This window comes from Manacus candei, unplaced genomic scaffold, assembly GCF_025592945.1.
Source record: "Manacus candei isolate 608988 ecotype Guabito, Panama unplaced genomic scaffold, ASM2559294v1 h1tg000011l, whole genome shotgun sequence".
Classification (NCBI taxonomy): domain Eukaryota; kingdom Metazoa; phylum Chordata; class Aves; order Passeriformes; family Pipridae; genus Manacus; species Manacus candei.
The window spans coordinates 10,141,315-10,160,882 of NW_026138059.1; positions in this window are offsets into that span (position 1 = coordinate 10,141,315).

Consider the following 19,568-nt stretch of genomic DNA (forward strand, 5'->3'; position numbering starts at 1 on the left):
CTGGCAAGAGAAGTAAGATCAGGGTTTTCTTCTTCTTAAGTTCCATGTACCAGTTTCACTGCAGATGGCAATGCTTGGCTTAATATGTTCCCATGCCCATCACCCCAACCTAAGCCATCCAGTGGCTTTGGCCTTGCGGTGCTCCTTGGGTATATCTGCATGGTTGCTCATAGGACAATTTCCACACAAGAGATTAACATTTTTATTAAAAAAAAAAAAAAGTGCTTTAAATAGCATTTTTTAAATTATTTTACTTTTGCAGAGTCTCTCCTTTTTATTTTTCTTTTTAATTACACAGCTGCCTTGGTGAGAATAGATGGTGGCAGGAGCAAGCAGCAGCAGCAGCAGTGCTGGGGACAGTGTCAGCCCCCCAGGTGCTGTAGGATGAAGAAGTGGTGAGGGGATCCTTGCTCTCCACACAAGAGACTCATTGTACCTTCCCCTTAGCCTGGAAGATGGCAGCTCCCCTCTGCATGCACTGCTGAAGCATTGTTTTGCAGGCAACTGGGTGAAATCCAGCAAATATGTCTTTGTTTTTCAAGCTGGTCACATACAATTCTCACTGGGTTTTATGGTTACGCTGGCTGCTCTCTCTTCAGACTAAATGAGCAAACAATTAACTATCCCACTGCTCAGCCAGACCTAAAGCAATGGTAGTGACTGCCAAGGATCAGACTGAATATAAACACTAACACTGGGAATTAATTAATTTGGGGTTTGTGTGTGTGTGTGACTTATAGACCAGGCAGAATTTCAGCAGATAGCCATGCAGACAGGAAAAGTTACATTTGTTAGTCACAAAGAAAACCAGAAGGCCACTTTTTGGACAGAATGCTAGCTGAAGGCCAGAGTTGGAAGTATAAAATGGGAAATTGGCTCTGTATGATCTTTGTGCTTAAGAGAACATTATTTGCCAATAAACATAGTCTTATCCAAGAAATAGCTGACTGCCTTCATATTCTCCTATGGAGCAGGGTGCACAGATCACTGCACACAAGGCAAATTCTTGCAATGGAAAAAATGAAAATATGAGAACTGATCTGATGAATTTGAGGGCTCTACTTGGGTATTTAAAAGTTGCCCATTAACTTGAAATCAGAAAACTTTGATATCCAAATTATGAGTTCTGCTGAAATCATCTGTAGTTCCTGCAGAAGTTTGGCAGTGATGACATAGCCTTCAATGCAGCCTAGGCCAAGGCACAGCCTTACTCATCATACGTCCAGCAGAAGCTCTTAAACTCTTCTTTTGCTGGAAGATGCAGTGTGAAGCATCTGTTGCTGCCACATGGCATTTTTAGGTGTATTTCTTACTTGTTGAAATGAAACCATAGTTCATACCAAAAGCTTTTGTAAGAAACTGGGAGAAGGTAACTTGAAAATAGGATGATTTCACTGTCTTACCAAATGTCCTGCCAACACCTGTAGCATTCCAGTCATGCACATATAGAAGATAATGGGAATAAAAGTGTAGGTAACATAGGACTTTACTGGCTGTAGAGACAGGAGCACCCTCCCCCATCCTGAAGTACAAGTGAAGAACCATCTGTCAAGATCCTGTCTACGCACCAAGAGGAATGATACCCAACCCTTGGCTTTTTGATCCATTTAATCATAAATGTAAGTTACCAAATCACTAACAGATTATTGTATTTTGCTATGCTTGTATGCAAAGGGTGATTGTTAACAGAGACTTCAAGTGTCCTTGCCTCTGTCATCCACAGACATCTTTATCTCATAAAAGGACAACTTGTCTTGCAATGATTTCTTTCCCACAGGACTAGCTTGAGGTTAAGTACTAGTTTTCAGTGTATTGAGAAATAAACAGTTTTCAGTGGGTTAAATTTCTGTTGGTAACTACTGCTCCTCAGTTTCAGAATGCTACATGTGCCTAAGTGTCTTCCTCAGCAAGTGACCACTGTTTCTATTAATGTATGGCATTAACATTAAGTAATCAGACTGTTGAAGTTATTAAGGTATTACTCTGCTCTCCATTGCTGGCAAAATCCTGGCAAGAATACTTTTGAACAGACTAATACCCGCTATAGCAGAAGAACTTCTACCTGAAAGCCAATGTGGTTTCAGAGCCAACAGGAGTACCACAGACATGGTATTTGTTCTCAGATAACTGCAAGACAAGTGTAGGGAACAGAACAAAGGTCTCTATGTAACCTTTGTTGATCTCACCAAGGCTTTCAATACTGTGAGCAGAAAAGGTCTGTGGCAGATTTTGGAACATTTAGGATGTTCCCCCAAGTTCCTTAAAATGATCATCTCACTCCATGAGGATCAGCACGGCCAAGTCAGATATAGCAATGCACTTTCTGAGCCTTTTCTGATAACCAATGGTGTGAAACAAGGCTGCGTTCTTGCACCAACCCTATTCACAATCTTTTTCAACACGATGCTCCATAGGGCCACTGCAGACCTCGATGATCAGGATGGTATCTACATTCGATATCGTACTGATGGAAGCCTATTCAACCTAAGGCTACTGAAGGCCCACACCAAGACCTTAAACCATCTTGTCCGGGAGCTGCTTTATGCTGATGATGCCGCCCTTGTTGCCCACACAGAAGCAGCTCTGCAGCGTTTAACATCCTGCTTTACAGATGCTGCTGAGCTTTTTGGGCTGGAAGTCAGCTTAAAGAAGACAGAAGTTTTCTATCAGCCTGCACCTCAGGAAGTCTTCCATCATCCCCACATCACCATTGGTGAATCAGAGCTCAAATCAGTCCAACAGTTTAATTACCTAGGTAGCCTCATCTCCTCGGATGGTAAGATTGACGGGGAGATAGACAACAGGTTAGCAAAGGCATATAGTGCTTTTGGAAAACTCCATAAAAGAGTTTGGCGAAATAAACACCAGAAGAAAAGTACCAAGATCAGTGTTTACAGAGCCATAGTGCTGTCTACTCTCTTATATGGGTCCGAATCATGGGTCATCTACCGCCACCACCTGCGACTCCCAGAACGCTTCCATCAACGCTGCCTCCGAACAATCCTAAACATCCACCAGTCAGATCATGTGACCAATACATCTGTTCTAGAACAAGCAGCAGTCACAAGTATTGAGGCCATGTTGCTGAGAACACAGCTGCGCTGGGCAGGGCACGTCTCCAGGATGAAGGACCACCGCCTCCCCAAGATCGTGAACTTGCCACCGGCTGCCGCAAGAGAGGAGCCCCGAAGAGGAGATACAAGGACTCCCTGAAACAACATCTCAGCCTTGGCCAATTGATCATCATCACTGGTCTACTCTGGCCTCCAATTGAGAGGTCTGGAGACACACCATCTATAACACTGCTGCTTCTTTTGAGAACGCCCACAGGATCACTCTCGAGGAGAAAAGACAACGCAGAAAGAATCGTGTCTTGCTCATACCATCCAAGGAGTCTTTCTGCTGTGCCTTTTGCAACCGGATTTGTCTATCTCGCATTGGCCTTTTTAGCCACCAGCGTGCTTGTAACAAATGTGGGTAGAGCCCTTCCCAAATCTTCATTCGCGAAGCCCAGCTATGAAAAAAAAAAAAGAATGATGGCTGAATTGTTTTCACTGAAATGTAATTAACACAGAGGATGCATGTGAATGCGGAATGAATAAGCAGCAAATCTTAAAGTAATCCCTGGAACAAGTGTGGCCATGCAGAGGCTTTCCTTTTCTCTTTCATACTCCCAAATCTACTTATGTTTTTCCAGTTTTCCTCCCTTCTTTTCCCCAATTCATGCTCTCTTTTCTCTCTATCATTCCTGCTTAAAACTTTCTGCTTCTTTGCACATTTTCTTTCAACAAAGTGGAAAGAAATCATGTAGTCTTGCATTTTACTGCTCCTTCATAACAAAATCAGGAGAAAATACAACACAGAAGGAAACAGAAGCACTCTTACATTTTTGCTAACAACTGTTGTTGCTGACATTTACATTTGTTTGATTTACACACATTCTAATTAACACAAGTAGTAAAGGGGAGAGCTCTGCAGTGAAGCTACAAAAGTCTACAAGTTGCTTTCACGTGTTTATTACTTTGCTAAAACCCAGACCCCTAATCAGCTTCACAGATTATTCCTTGCATTCACAATGTTATGCTGACTATGAAATGTAAACAAGCTCCTGCAATGGAAGAGGTAAAATCTGTAAAATTAGTCATACAGACAAAAAAATAAATCCTCAAATATTATCATTTGAGGAAAAAAAATATCAAAGCATCAAACAGCATAAAAAAATATTAGCATAAGGAATAGGAGTCCAGAAGAGCTCTCCTACAACCCCTAATATGGCCCGGGAGCTGTAAAGGGAATACACTCACAATATAAAGAAGAAGAAACTTCACTGCATGACACTTCTCTTCTGTGATTAAAAAGGGGGATTCTTTTTTCTTTTATCCCAAGAAAGACGGTATTCAGAAAAGCTGGCTATTTTTGCAGCTTTTAATCTAAATTACTTTTTTTCCCCCTATCTGCTATTTATGATAAGCTCACAGTATTTTTTTATCTGTACACAACACATTGGATCATCAGAGAGTACTGAGCATCACAGGGAAGACAATCCTACTTTCACCTAGACACGGTGCAGGGTAAAGGTAGATCTTGCCTCAAATTAGATCCTGTACTCCTCCTGTGGTCCAGCTCCACTATAAGCTGGTTTTGGGTGGAATCCACCCACAGAAACTTGATCATCTAGCCCAGAGATGATCTCTCTTCAGTCAGCATTTGCAGGAATCAAGCCAAACTTGTCAAATAGACTGCAGGGTTTCAAGGCAAAAGAGCACACAAGAGTTGGCCAGACTGCACCTGCAGGTGCTCTGCTGTTTTGTCAATTAAACATGCAAAAAGAACATGTGCATTTTATCAGTTCCTTGTAAGTCATTAGGCTTTTCTCTGTCCTTACCAGTTCATACCACAATCAAAAATTTTGAAGCAAGTAAACATTCCTCAATAACTACCAGCTGTAAGAAATGGGTCTCAGAAGGATACCATCATCTATTCTGAGTTCTTGAGCCTGAACAACAAGTTTAATTTGTTATACATCAAAGATTGCAAGGCAGTCCAGGCTGCTGTAGGGAATTCCATAACAGGAGGAATTGATATGTATTCAAATAAAAACATCTTTAGTCTATTGGGCAGTCAAGGAAGGCAAAGCCTATTTATCATAGTCTCCTGATATTAGTTCAAAAGGCCATCACATTACAGACAGAAATATATAGCCTGTTTTCTCATCACCACCTGTCAACAGCAATGACAGCCTGACTGACAGATAATTTGAATGTTCTCCTGAGCCCTCCATCCTGAAACCAATATTTCATGGGTTCAGCACATCTACTGCAGCAATAGAAGGAAATATCCTGAGTTTATTCAAGGGCACTTTCCAATGTCAACACTTTTGTTCAAAAAGTGGTCCTAGCACAGGCTGGTTTACAGCAGCTTTCCCATCATGTCACACTAGTAGCTGAAGCCTATGGCTTTTCACTGACCTTCTTTCTCCCTAAAGGCATATCTGCCATCAGGAATGCAGGCAGTCTGATCTTTATGGCTCTTTGTAAGAGGATGTGACTGGTTAACACATCTCTTCTAGGTGTCTAATCTAACGTGATTAGATTTGATCTAATGTAACAGGTTAGATTAAATAAGATTATATCACTCCTGTGCTCTAAAGGAACTGTGCCACAGAACGAGCATCAGGGTCTTCATCGAGATCTGGTGGTCTTCCATTAGACAGCACAGTGCTGGCTTGGGCAAAAGCACCTATTTTCTGAATTTTTCTGAAATTACCCTCCTGTGTGATACTTCTTTATGGAGTACAACAGCTAAACAGCAGAGTGCAGGCCAAAACACTGGGCCACGTAGGAAGGCTTAAGTAGGAATTAATTTAGGCAGAGTACTATTTGGATCTAATCCCAAATGCAGGAGTTTGGGTATTTAATCATAGTGAAGTTGTTTATATCACTGTGCCAGAAGAAAAAAAGCACCAAGGAGGCTGAAAGAGAGGAGCAGTATGGCCTCATGGGATAGCACAAGGAAGAGAGGGATGTTTTTGGAAGTCATTTGTATAGTCCTTCTGTGATTGGAAAAAATAACAATTTGTAGTTGTCACTCCTGCGCTAATTCACTTCTTCATTCTTGACTGCAAAAGACAAGAAGGAGTGTACATCCCTCCTCTTGTGTCTGCTCACTGGAAACAAGGGCAACACTGAAGCAGCTCCCAGTTCACATCGTGGCAACAACAAGGCCTGGTTAAACACTTCAGCCCAAGGCAAACACAACAGTATGCTTTAAGGCAGCAAGATACTAGTGCTTCTCTTCAGATCAGACTGTGCTCCCAAAAGCTGATTTCACCTGTCATCCTCAAGGGAACTAGTCCTGATTCACGCAAATGTAGCTGAGCACATCAACACACCAGGGACTGACAAGCCACTTCCATTCAACTGCTTAACAATAATTGCCCAAATAGGTCTCTTACTGATGGAAAACAAAGGGCAACTCCTGATATCTACTGAGAGTTAGACATATTTCCCATGGAGTAAAACTGTTGCAGGGCTGTAGCTAACATATTAAATTCAAAGGATATCTTGCCTACAGGTCCATAATCATGAGAGCAACATCAAGCTCAAAGGCCTGAGGAAACAACAGGAACAGCTTATTCAATAATTAATTTTAATTAGGATTTCAATCAGAATGGACAAAGGTAATAAATAACCAACAATCTTATGCTAAGGAATCAGGATAATTAAGTTTGCATTTGTTTGTATATTTAGAAAACCTCTGCAGCTGTGTCGGGTGAGGAGGTTATGCTGTCTTGCATGAATTCATTAATTTAAGAAAAAACATACCTTGAAAGACTTTTTTACTAGATAAATGGAGAAATTGCCAGTGAACCCAGGTGGTTCTGTGATGCAACTGCTTTCCTGCTGAGAGCAGGAATAACAGAGAAGACAGAAAAGGTTCCCAGCTTCCTTCACTTCTTGGCTATGCCTGAAAGTTCCTTTTATTTCTTCCTCTTGAGTCTTACTCTAGTTCCTGTTTTGACTTTGGTTTCTCTAGGCTCAGTGTGCTGGTGTTTTTTCCTGCTTCCCTTTAGAAAGGCGCAGTTCACCGACTCTCTCCACATGTGGCTGCCCTGCCTGTGCCTTGGAGTTGTGGGCTTCTGCTGAGAGTGCTCTGGTTTCTGCCATAGCAGTCCATTGAGTACCTTTGCTTTGTCTCATGAGTTCATTAAATACAAGAGAGTTGCAGCTCAAGCACATCTGGATGTTGGGTGGTTTCATTGATTCTGGGGGGAGGTTGCTTTTCTGTTTTTGTTGGTAGCTCCAAATCCTCATCACATGGCACCTTGCTTGCATTTCTGCTGACAGTCTTAGAAAGAAACTGGGATTCCATTTTGAGGTTTTATATATTGATGTATAGCTATAAACCAAAATAATTATATATTTGTATACCTTCCAGGAGCTTTGTATCAGAGCTGTTGTTGATTTCCTGAGGTTCTGGATAAATAGCGCATGGACAGTGCTCAGGAAGAGAATCCATAAACCTGTAACCTTGGAGTGCTGAGCCCACTGTCATTTCACCTTTCTGACTCAGCACAGTGGCTCCTTCCTCAGAGTACCTTGAGGAAGGATGTGTTATCTGTGAAGCCCTGAGTAAAATTAAGTTGCAAGTTGCTATCAGATCTTCAGCTGCCTTTTACATAAGCGCTATCAGGTGAAGAAGAGGCTCTATAAGGTAAAGCAATCAGTGCTATAAGAAGCTATGAGCTCTGTAATTGTATATTAACATTTATAAGAAGCTTTACAGAAATGTTATAAGGTGAAGAAACTGGTGAGGAAGTCACACATGAAAAGATTTTCATTTCCTGTTGGTCAGAAGTAAAAAATACTGAATAGTTTTATGACCCTAAGTTGCATCAACTGCATTGCTGGTTTTTTTTGTAATAGGTATTAAATGTCCAAAAGCAAAAGTTAGCCTAAGGTGAATGGTAAGAAACATAATCAGTGTCCCTAGTGAAAGACTATTTCCAAAGATTTAAATGGGGCAATCCTGACTCCTCCAACAGGATGACGGGAGCTTGAAGACCATGACATTGAAATAGAACACTTTGGCAAAATCTGTTGCAAATCATTGAAAGGGTTTGTTGTTTGGGGTTTTTTTTAACACAATAATGCATAAAAATAAGAAAGTGAACTTTTTGCCTCAAAATGTGGCCCAGGCTGCCTCTGGCTCTGTCTGTCACAGAGCAAAGACAGGGCTGTGCTGACTGGCCTCTAGAATGGCCCCAGGACCCACATGGCTGGCAATGCTTTGTCTATCCCAGAGCCCTCATGCAGTGCAGGCAGGCAGATGTCCTGTGTGCTGTGTGGGGACAGACTGGGTCTTGGTCCAGGCTGGCTGGCTGTCTGCTGCCTGAGCTCGGCAGCAGAGTTGGAGGGATCAGACCATGGGATGATCTGTAAAAAGCTAAGCTGGACGAGAGGTCACTGCAGAAGACAGAGAGATGGCAGCAGGTCTCCAATGCAGCAAGAGGACCAGGAATCTGGAGCCCACTTGTAGGCCCTCTGACAGTTTGACCTACATCCTGTGAAGTCAGAGGCTGCAATTGTTTTCCTTAGGTTTGTACACAGTTGTGAGGTGTTGGCTGCTTTCCACTTGCTTTTCCACTGGCATTGGTGGTGTTGGTGGGGGGATAGAGTCCCAACAAGCTGATGATTAGGGGCAGGGGGCTTGGTGTGGCTGAGAAGCAAGGGTTGTGCAGAAACACAGCTGCTGCTGCTGCCACCGTGGAGATGTGGGACCAGACAAGGCCCTGGGCAGCAGCGACGGGGAGCTGGTGTGTGTCTTCCTCCTGCCACCCCACACCTGGAGGAAATGCAATGGGGTGCACCTTAGTGGGAACCCATAAATGCACAGTGATAACAGTAACAATAATAATAACAGTAATAAATATAGTTAAATAATTCTCTGTTTATAACCCATATAAATACACTGATTAATAATATATCTGCAATCATATATAGTAAATACATGTACATATTTTGTATATCAATTATATGAAGCATATAAGAATAGATAAATATATGTATATATTTTATCGTGTAAATAACACTATATATATATATATATATAAGAATAGCTACTTAATGATCTATTGTTATATAAAGATATGCTATGGTATATAATCCACAGTATATATGCAATATAGTTTATATAATATATGTAACAAATACATATAGAATGCTTACATAATATACATGTAATAGAATAGATGAATATTACTCTATTTTATATTTGTAAATTTTACATAATACATATACATATAACATAGAGCATATGCATTATATGCATTGTATGTACATAATACAATATTTGTATTGTTATTGTTAGACATAACATTATATGTATACATAAACCCCTCAGATGAAATACATGAGCCAGGTTTGATTTGTACCTTTGCAGTGACAGGCAGTTTTGTTACTGACTGGAAAGAGTGCAGAGTGACTCCTGAAGAGGAGGCATAAGGAGAGCAGAGGTGCCCTAGCATGCCTTCAAAATGAGAAATAACACTGTGGTGTCCAGCTCTCACTTCTCTTCATTTTAATACTGGTTTTCCACTGATTGCATTTGCAACCTAAATATATTGGCAGCAGTGAAAGCATTATGTAGCAGCCGTTTTAAAGTCACCCCACTGCTGCAGGACATCCCTGCCCCGACATATTTGCCCAGATGTTTATTATTTTCTTTTTATGGATTGTGTTTAATTCCCAGGAAATAACTCAGACAAAAATGAAATACTGAGTAAAGATTTCAGAAGATGGCTTCTACCCTGAGAGTGCTGGCCAGTAGGAGATTTCCCAAAGAGTGGTGAGATTTATGTCCTGGGATAAAGACAATGCACATCACTTTTCAGAGTTGTGAGGCAGCCTCAATCTGAATAGCTGATTATCTGAAGTGCTCAGAAACTATTAATTGTGCAAATATGCTCTTTAATACTTTCAAGATAATGCCTACCATTGTAGTCACTTCTCACAGGAACAAATTATTCAGGATTCTCTAGAAAAAAGGAAGTGATAGTTATTACACAAAGGACAGTGAGGTGGCAGAGAATTTTGAGAAACAGCTTTGGGCAACTAGGCATGGGAAGAAATGTGTAGAGACAGCCAAGAACAGTGATTGATCTCCCAGTCTCCAACCACACCAACATTCATCTGATCACACTGGTCTTTACTGATTTGTTTATTTATTTATTTATTTACTGTGTGTATATTTTCCTCTGTGCTGTTCCACAGAACTGCTTTCAGCTGGATTTTATGACAGATCTTCTAGTTTCTTCATTTAAATTGGCAGGAGTATTTTGTTTCATATTATGAAAGTTCATACTCTTAGAAGGGTAAGGTAATAATGGTACATAAAATATGGGCTGCTAAATAACGTCCCTAATTTCTTCATTACTGATATTCAGAAACACCTCTACAACATAAGAAGATATCCATCTGGAGGATACAATGGTTAAACACAAAATTATGGGGTTTGTGATGTTGATTTGATGGCAGATTTGCATGAATTTAGATCCTAATCCAAACCCAATAAAGTCAGCCCCAGGACAGTCATGGCCAGCAGACTTTGGCCAGCAGACCACAGGCCAGCCTGTGGAGTGCTGAGGTACAAGAGAGGAAAAAACTTAAATCAGTTTCGATGCCGAAGGACTACCTTGTCAAATCATTCCCTCCAGTACCTCTGCAAGGTACCAGCAAATTCAGGGGAGTTGAATCAATGTGAGTAAAATCTGAATATTTCAAAACTGATAGAGCAATGCTGGAGCTATGTAGGATTGGGGGTTTTGAGATACCTTGTAGCATCCATCCCACAAACTGAACTGCTTTCTGCTTTATATTCCGTGACGTAATTCAGCTATTCCTTCAAAGGGTTTCTACTTATTTACAGTTTCCAAGCCCCCAAGTTATGATGTCTCATAGAGTCACACTTCATTTTAGTGTTTCTCTCTGACAATCTGCTAGTAAAGAGAAAGCATTCATCTGCTTATAGTTTAATTACAGTGTATTCCCATGTATCACCCTACCCTGTCCCACAGGGTATACCAGTAAGTGTAAAAAAAGCCCTTCTTGATGGGTCATATATATATATATGTTATATACTTAGTATACCACTAAGTATATAGAAACACTTCTCAATGGGGCTAAGTTTTTTTACCTTGAATCCTTCCTATAACAACCACCCATCCATATGTTGCCAGTAGGTTTGACTGTGTGAGGATATGTTTGTTGTACAGGGGCAGATCTTGGCTTGCAGTGCTGCTCTGGGACCACCTGAGTGAAGGGGGTTGTTGTGGTAGATGCCATGCTGGCTCTTCTCCCTGAATACACACCAAAACCTCCCAATGATTTTGTAAGCTGTCTGTGAAATGAGGACACTCCTCTGGCAGCAGGAGCAACACAAGTGAGCACGTGGTCCATCCCGTGGCAGGGCTGCAGTACCCAGGACACATGGGGAGGGTGTACATGGCATTTGCAGGCAGTCCCAGCCATAACACGGCAAATAACATCTCTCACTTGCAGTTTTAATACCATGAGTTTGGCACACAGAGCTGCCAACAAATCTTGCTGGGGACCGTCTTACGGACAGTGCATGGTGTGGTTCTGACAAAAGAAGCTTCTCTGTGGAGAAGACTTGAATGCAGATATGATGTCCCACTGCAGCACCTGAGACTTTTTATGTTAACCCAATGAATCCCCTTTTAGTTCCCGTGTTGTTTCAACACAGAGGAATTTATAAAACTTCTGCTTCCACAAGGGACATTACAGAGGAAGATATCTGAACTGCTAGAAATGTTTCAGGCAGCTAAAGAAACATATTGGTGGCATAAACGTATGCACTTAAATCAGGACTTAGCTACATACACTAAATCTAAATGTCCAAAATTGGAATGAGGGCCCAGAGTCATGGGAAAAACCAGCTCCCACACCCTACATAGAAGTACTTCAAGTGCAAATCCACCCCAGAAATCCCCTATCATGCATATTTTACGAAGTAGGCTTTGGTCTACGGCACTCGCATATGGATGGGATTTGCAAAGCTGCCCCCCACAACTCTAGCCTTGTTGTGATTTCAGTTTCCATATACTTTAAAGTAGACCACTACAAAAAGCTTGGCCCCCACATTTGTCCCCCCGCATTTCCTATGGTGGGAGTTATTCCCCATGTTCCACCGTACTCTCTCTGAAGATATGTTGGCAAGCAGGATGTGTTACAAGCAGAATCAATGTGGAAGACCACAGCACACCAGAAGGACCCTCACCCAGGAGCTTTTGCATCGATTTGATAGCCTCTACCTTCTTTAAAGATACTTAGAGCTGTTTCAAAGAAACAAACATTACCTTATTTCCTACAAGGTGTTCCACAGATGAGGCAGTTTTTGGCAGGGTGAGAAAGACTATTCATTTGTCTAAACCACTCGGCCTTGTTGTGTGCTCAGCTGGTAAATGGCAGTCACACCCAGGCAGGCTCCCAAAAAAGATAATACCTCATCCCTTGTCAAAAGGAGGAAAAGTTAAATTCGCTGACACTACAATTTTCATGGGACTTAAAAGGATAAACAGCTGGGGCTAAGAGGTGATTTATTCTCATTTTCAGCACTCTCTTCCACATATTCCTTTATCTTTTAAGCACAGATGCAAGGAGCTGACCGAATCCTCACTTGTTCCTGCCTTCAGAAAGTTTTCTGATTTGGCAAAAATAATTATGCATTAAAAAAAAAAGTTTTTGTAAACAGAGGAGTTTGCACAGGTGGATTTGTGAACATGTGCATGTCACAGGGATGATTTAGGATCTTGTCTGGAAATCTGCCCTCAAATGCCTTTCAGTGATGGATATTCAGATTGAGTTGTTTCAAAGAGCAAGGCTACGAGGCACCAGAGATTACTTAAAATGAACCATGAACATAATTTTTCAGAAGAGCCTCAGTAGGCAACGTGGAAAAATGATGTACAGTGAATCAAAATAGATCCTAAGGACCAGAGCTCCAGGCCCACTTTCTTTCCCAGCATGCTGCTGCTGGCTGTAGGATAGCCGTGCTCACTCAGAGAGCTCATTTATACTGCCTTAATGTTTTGGTGAGGGCTTGCACAGACGAAATCACCTTCACCAGGGCAAGGGCGTTGACTGACTATGATAAAATGATGCCAGTTTTGACAGCAACTTACTAAATTTAAACCCCTCTGCATGTCCAACTGAAAAAGGCTGCCAATATTTTCAGAACATTGTCAAAAATAGTTTTGGTTTGACGTTTGCCCAAGTCCATTGAGTTGTCCTAAAGCTGGTCAAAAGAAGAGCTAGATTTCAACAGGAGATAAACAGCGAAATCAAAGTTTTCACTAAATTTTTTAATCTTCTTTTTACTTGCATGTAAATTTCTGAAAGAAACATAATTTTTCTGCTATATTGATTTTCATGCTTCCCCCATGGTGGTGCCATAGGAACAGTTAAAGTAAACTTGCAATAACATGTTGTCTCTTGATGATCAATAGCATATGAAATAAAAGCTCCACTCCTAAAAATAAGCTAGGGATTCTGCTATCCATTAACTTTACTTTACCTTAGGCATATAAACTGTTACTAGGGTTGCATGATATTGAATAGTTGATATAAAAAAATAAATCAGGCTGGTGAATTGGACCATGTGCAACAATGAGAATAATGAAAGAAATCACATGTATTTAAAATCAAACACTAGAACCGGGCATAATATGGACACATAGAAAGAGTGAAAACTCCAGAATAGGAGAAAAACAGTACTGAAAAGAGCAGATATTTGCATAAAATTATTATGCTGTTACCAAAAAAAGAACATCTGGGTGCACGGTTTATGATGTTTCATAGTACAGCAGTTATATTACAAGTCACAGACAGCTTTCCTCCTCCCACTTGGTGTGTTAAATGTCAGAGAAATGAATATCCTATGTACCTGAAGCGGGGCTCCTGCACCAAAAGTGGAAACCATCTTCACCTTCAAGTCAGCAGGGCAAAGTGGGGCTCATACGACAGAGATCTCAGAGATGTACCTGAAGTGCCTAGGGAAATGTGGATGTGCAGCTGTGACCTTTGAGTCCAACATTAAAGATTTGTCATGGCTCCAGCAACCCCACATCTTTGGAACAGGGAGAGGCGACCGTAGATGTGAGACTGCTGCCTCTATCCACCTGTGTGATGGCAGACTTGCCAAAGCGAGCAATCCTGCCATGTGTGACTCATTTGGATACTCGACTGGGTATGGTACTAGAGATAACTGAGGTTGTTTACCATTTGCAAACAATCTTCTGCAGAGCACAGACAAGATCATGGATCTGTCTCAGAACTTATAACAGAAAGGAGAATTGATGAAATTTGATGCTGCAGTTCAATCAGTCTGTTCTTGGTGCTTAATTACATGTGTTTCTGGAAGAGCAGGGCAGGTGCTAAGAGATCTGTGGTTCAAAGTTTTTGGCATCCTTTCCATGTTAGCTGTTCATCTACAGCTGTGCTCCTGCTCCCTCGGTGTCCTCATGCCCAGCTGCGCTGCAGAAAGGACCTGCCTCATCTCCAGGCCTGCTTCTGGGAGAACCTCGTGGGGCTGGGAGGTGGCCAGAGCTGTGGACACAGACCTCCTGGCCATGAGATTGGTGCCACATCCATCTGAGACAGGTGCTTTGACTACTGGACTCTTTGGGATGAATGCGTGACACTGTTGGCTCTCCTCCAGCTGTGTGTCCAGAGGCACCAGCTGTTGATGGATGCGTGTGTTGGGAAAAGGTTTCCACTGGCTGGTGGGTCCTGACCCACTGGCTGGTGGGTCCAGGACTGTCCAAGCACTGATGGAGGCTCAGTACAAAGGAGGGGAATGAAGATGGTGAAGGGCCTTGAGAGGAAGCCATATGAGGAGCAGCTGAGGTCACATGGTCTGTTCAGCCTGGAGAAGAGGAGACTGAGGGGAGACCTCATTGCAGTTACAACTTCCTTGTGAAGGCAACAGAAGGGGCAGACACTGATCTCTTCTCTCTGGTGACCAGTGACAGGATCTGAGGGAATGGCCTGAAGTTGTGGCAGGAGAGGTTTAGGTTGGATATTGGAAAAAGATTCTTCACCCAGAAGATTATTGAGCACTGGAACAGGCTCCTCAGGGAGGTCACAGCATCAAGCCTGAGAGAATTCAAGCATTTGGCAACACTCTCAGGCACATGGTGTGACTCTTGAGGATGGTCCTGTGCAGGGCCAGGAATTGGACTCAATGATCCTTTTGGGTCTCTTCCAACTCAGCATATTCTGTGATACTGTGATTTTGAAGTAGCTGCCTCAGCAGGAACTGGTATGCTGCGGACTCACCGAGCTGCTCTTCAGTCTCTCTTCTTCCACCTGCCACCACGGGGAGCAGAGGTTACCCTCCTGGCATGGTACAGCTCATTTCCATGAGATTGAACTTTGTGGTACCTAAAGAAAGGCACCTGAAATAGTAAGCCATGACTTTTTAATCAGTGCCTTTACAAATCTAAGCCCAACTTTCTTTTTTCTCCTCCCAGTATTATGGACACTTTCCCAGTCAGAATGAGCAGTACAGCAGGAGATCAACTTTGCTGGAGCATCCTTTACTAAATAAAACTGAAAACAAAACACCCATTCCCAGCACTGCTCCCATACCAGAAAACCCTTGGTAGCACTTGGCAGTGCAGCCATCCACATCAGTGTCCCAGGATGCCAACCTGTTGGACAAAAAAGTTCTATGGTGGCTCATCCCTATTTGCATGTTTGAAGGCACCTTCCCTCTGGTGATCCTGTAGTATTAAGTGTTTGTTGGTGTGTTGGCAGCTTCCAGGATAAGTGAGCACCCCTGAGCTTCCTGTCCAAATCAGCTGTCTTCAGCATAATTTTGTGGCACAGAGTGTGTATTATGGATCCACTAAGGCATGGTGAAGCAGGGTGGCCTTGGCTTTGCAAAGCGCTGTAACACAGAACGTTACAGGTAGGTCAGAAAAAGAGAACACCTGCTATTTGTGGGTCAGCAGAGGTGCCTTCTACAGGCACAGTGTCCACTGCCAGTGCTGCCAGGGGGATAGTTGGGTCCGTGGCATTTATTCACCTTCCCCTCTCCAGGCTACCAGTTTGATCAGTCTTTCTGTGCAGGTCACACTTTCTGCACTTCTTACTTTTGTAACTTTCTTCTGAGCTCTCTTCACTTGGTCCACATCTTCCTTGAAGGACGGTGGCCAAAACGAGACACAGAAGTCATGCCAAGCCTTCACCATTAATGTGCAAAGTAGGAGGACCCCTTCACATGCCTTGCAGCCTGCACTCCCATCTTCACCTCCCCATGAGGCTGCTTCCCACCTCTGCAAGAGTTTGACACTGCTGCCTAGTGCTGTGATTCACTCCATCGATCTTGAGTTGCTCCTCACCCATCAAACTTTTTGTGCTTGTCCTTCTTGAATCCCACAGCTGATTTTGGAGCACTTGGCAGATTTTTAGATCATTGTGAATTCTGCTCCTGTCTTTCGGTGCCTGCAGACCTTCTGAGGTTGATGTTTTATGCATTCCCACTCACATAACATGAGTCATTAGTAAAAATATCAGGCAGCCCCCGTTCACAGCAGTGTGCAGCAGCCCATTCTGTACTTTTTTCCCAGACACTCAGAGAATACTCTTCATTCTTTGTAGGTTTTTCGACAAGACCTGTAATCTCATTACTGCAGTTCATTTAAGAATGTTTTCTCCCAGCTTGTGTGTTAGAATATCATTTGTCACCACATTATGGAAGTCATGCATTACACTGCTTGCTCACCTGCTTGTAATGTCACCTAAGAAGGAAACCAGGTTGGTTGCACAACTTGTTCCTGGTAAACACATTAGCTGCTTTTTATCCTCTTATTTTTCTGTAGGTTTGCAGATAGCTCTGATTAGTTGTCAAGTACCGTTGAATGTTTTTTAAGTATTATTGAGTGATGATCCTGAGCTTTTCCATCTGAAAGATATTTGCCATTTTTTCAGTCTTCTGGGACCTGCCCAATCCTTCAGGAACCACAGCTATAACCACTAATGGCTCTCAAACTCCTTCAGCCAGATCCTCAAGTACTCCTAAGCGAATTTCCTCAGGTCCACCTGGTAATAGCATAGTTATTAGGTGAATGTTTGATCTGTGGCTGCAGCATCTCTCAGGTAATGGAAGTAAATGGGTTCTGATACTAAAATATTCCTTTAAATAACCATATACTGGTTATATTAATTAAATATCACTGTTTCAGACTTGGCAAGTACAAAGCATCTGAGACATTGGCATAACTCCTTTTCAACACTATCTAGTGAAGAACAAACATTTTCAGTGAGACTGATGGTCTGAGCAACACAGTTGTTTCCTTGTTCTCACCATGCAAGCACATTGGTACTTTTCCTTCTCATTTTATTGGCAAAAATCTGGAAAAAATTTCTACTGCTCACTTTTGACTTTTCATGAAGACTAATAGGTCTTCAGAGTGATCCAACAAACTTTACATCTTGTACATTTTCATAGAAAGCAAAGTGGGGCAGGAAATGATGTTTAGGGTTGGTATATGCCCAGCACAGTAGGGACATCCCAGAGGGCTCTCAAAGCATCTGCAACAATAGTAGATGCTCATTCATCATGGGCTGCTACCACCCCTGGCTTTAGGACACTGCACATGCTACTTGTGCAGCTGGAGGAAGGGAAGACTGCTGAGTCAGTTGCAGATGCATGTGAAGCCAGATGACTTAAGATCTTGGCAGGCTTGTTAGTTTGGTTGGTTTTTTCTCAGGAGAGTACCTTAAGCACCCAGGAGGCCATCATTTTATTCAAGAGGTTGCTTTATATCTTTTAAAGCCACAGGCCAATTTTTCTTCTCTTTTATCCTGACCTGTGGCAGCAACTCATGCAAAGACCAAGGCTCTTCAGGCAAGTGCCTGATGGTATCAGGCAACAGAGGGGGCTGCAGTCCATCGGAGTCACTTGCTGGGAACAGGTACCCAGAGCACATGCTGCCTGCATGGAGAGGGCAACCACCAGCCACTCTCCTGCTGCCATAGGCAAAGCAGAAAAGTGAGAAAAAGGAAATATTGTTACCTGCTTGTGCAGATGAGGAACTGAAACAACTGCTGGAGTCACTAATCAGATTCAAATGTAAAACTTGAGCCATATTCTCCATATATCCTCTCCTTTTCTCAACCTCTCTTGGTAAAGTGGATGATTTCAGGTTCTTGGCACGGGCTCAGATCAGAGAGTGCAAAGCACACCCAGCACTTTATTTACAGTGCAGCACAGATCTGCAGATAATTCAGCCTCAGCAATATTACGCAATTACTTATCGACGCCTGTGTTGAAAATAAATGAAAATTATTATTTATTGAGAACTTCTCAGCAGGGCCTGGGATTAAAGTGTACAATAACTGGTAACATTTTATGTTAAACATTTTGTTAAGGGAAATAACACTTTAGTATAGGTATTGGCAAAAGAATATTTCATTTAAAGGGCTGTTAGACTACAATGAGTACAGCAAGTCCTTTAAAGGAACCATGAAGATCGAGGTACAGCACAACTCACTTTTTAATCAAATCTCAAGGATGACAGTGAAGCTCTAACTCTGAAGGTCCCCTCCCACTCAAATCATCCTGTGATTCTGTGATGCTGTTCATGAGTGACTATGTCTTTGTTGCTTGGGAAAACCAAGTGTCAAGAACCATGGTTAGCAATCCCTGTAAGAGCAAGTTGCTTGACCTTTGGCAGTGGGAGATTTGACTTAAGCAGATTGATTTTGGCTTGGATTCATCCTAGCTAGCTATGGGAACGCAAATGAGACACCTAAATTAGGAGCACATTAGGCTCCCTCCACAATCAGTGGAAAGAAATAGCTGCCTCTGGAAGGTTGACTGGCTCGCCCAAGAACAGAGTAGCATTTATTTCTCTCCAGTGACAACAGGAAGAACCTGAAGTAATTGCACTCCTAGTTTAAATACCTCAGATATTTTATGTTATGTCAGTTGTTCGCTCAGCTCAGGTAGCAAAATGATGATGAACTAAATAAGATTCAAGACAGTATTTGAAGCATATTTTACACAGAGCTGCAGAGTTTTGAGCTGGATTTTTTTTTTGGTTGTTTGGTTGTTTGGTTGGGTTTTTTGTTTGCAGATTACAGTCCTTACACAGAAATGATTAATTTGATAAATTTTCAGCTGTTCCTTCTTAACTTACATAAAAGATTAAGCAACTTCTTAAATTGCATTTGAATGCCAACTGAAATTAATCAATAAAGTGGCCACCATGGGATTGTTGCAGCACATGGGCACCTCCTACTTTGGCCACAACTAATGCCCGGGGGCCAGCAGAAGGCTCTGGTGGCCACTGGGCTTCACCGTGGCCCTCACTCCACCTCCAACCTGCAGCCTGCAGGCAGTGGCTACACCTCTGTTTCAGGGGAGACAGAAGGTGAGCCATCTCCCACCAACTCATTGCTGATGAGGGTCATTTCTCTGAAAGGCCACCCAGAGAGGTGGTGCTGGAAAGGAAAAGAGTGACCAGACTGTTCCCATAATGG